Source organism: Nematolebias whitei, chromosome 6 (assembly GCF_014905685.2).
Source record: "Nematolebias whitei isolate Nwh7 chromosome 6, NemWhi1, whole genome shotgun sequence".
NCBI lineage: Eukaryota > Metazoa > Chordata > Actinopteri > Cyprinodontiformes > Rivulidae > Nematolebias > Nematolebias whitei.
Window position 1 is genome coordinate 50,062,168 of NC_056503.1, and position 1,298 is coordinate 50,063,465.

A 1,298-nucleotide genomic window follows, 5' to 3' on the forward strand; every position below is an offset into this window, starting at 1 on the left:
TTAATCAGAACAGTCTCTTTCAGATCACAGGTCTCTCTTGCACGGAGTCACTGCACCGATGTGCTGCCCTTTACAACAGTGTTCAGTTACAGTGTCTACTCTGAGTGGTTAGAGCAGTCGTCTGCCAATGGGAGAGTTGGGAGTTCAATTCCACCAGCAGTCACATGTTGTCCCTGGGCAACACACTGAACCCCTCACTGCCTCTGATGTGTGTCCATCAGTGTATGACTGTGATCTAAAGCTCGATTAGGCTCTACAGATTCTGATCATCTTTGTGGAGGTGTAGTAGAGCGCTGTATGAATGTGTGTGTGGAGCTAATGAGGCACAGAGTGTGTTGTAAAGAGCTTTGAGTATCTTCATTTCATAGAAAGGAGCTGTTTAATTACAGTCCATTTACTATTTTAAACTATTATTACTATTACTATTACTACTATTTTATATATTTGGCAGATAAAAGCTTGTTGGTCATGTACTGGTCTGGTCATCTACAACAATCCCAGTTCTTCATGTTTAGAGAAAACCGTTTCCCACCTCTGTTTCAGAACAAAGTTACAATCAGCTGCAGTTTGGTCTCTGAGTTTTACCAATTGTGGGAAACTGAATATTGATTGTTTTATTAATGAATCCAAATCCTCTCTTCTCACTGTAACTGTAGACTTGGAGATCAACCAACTACACCTCCTTCACTCGATGGTAAGATAAATGCACGGCTGGTGTTTCATAAAGGAGAACACACACACACTTCTACAACCACAGCATTTAGTCTTTCCATAACAAGTGATCTTGGAGGCAGTTTGGGTGAACGTTACCATGAAAACAAAAACAATCCACATTATCTGGCCGTTTTATCATAATTAAAATAAGTGTTCAAATCTTACCTGTGAACCCAGCTGGTGCAGACACGTGACACCTGGTGAGGGTGTGATCTGCAGGGTGAGCAGGAAGCTCTGTGAACCGAGAGGATCACTACCAGGAGAAAACGTGCACGCTTAGTCAGAAAAATCTAAAAATGCAGAGTTGGAACTGCGGCGCTGTGGTAGTTGCTTTCTGGACCAGCTGCTGCAGCAGAACCACCAGAGCTAGCATGTGTGTGTGTGTGTGTGTGTGTGTGTGTATGTGTGTGTGAGAGTGTGTGACTGTGTGTGTGTGTGTGTGTGTGTCACACAACGGCCTAAAGTCAGCATTTTACCTGCAGCATCTCCCCACTCTCTCTCGCTCTCTCTCGCTCGCTCTCTCCCCCCTCTCGCTCGCTCTCTCCCCCCTCTCTCTCTCTCTCTCTCTCTCTCTCTCTCTCTCT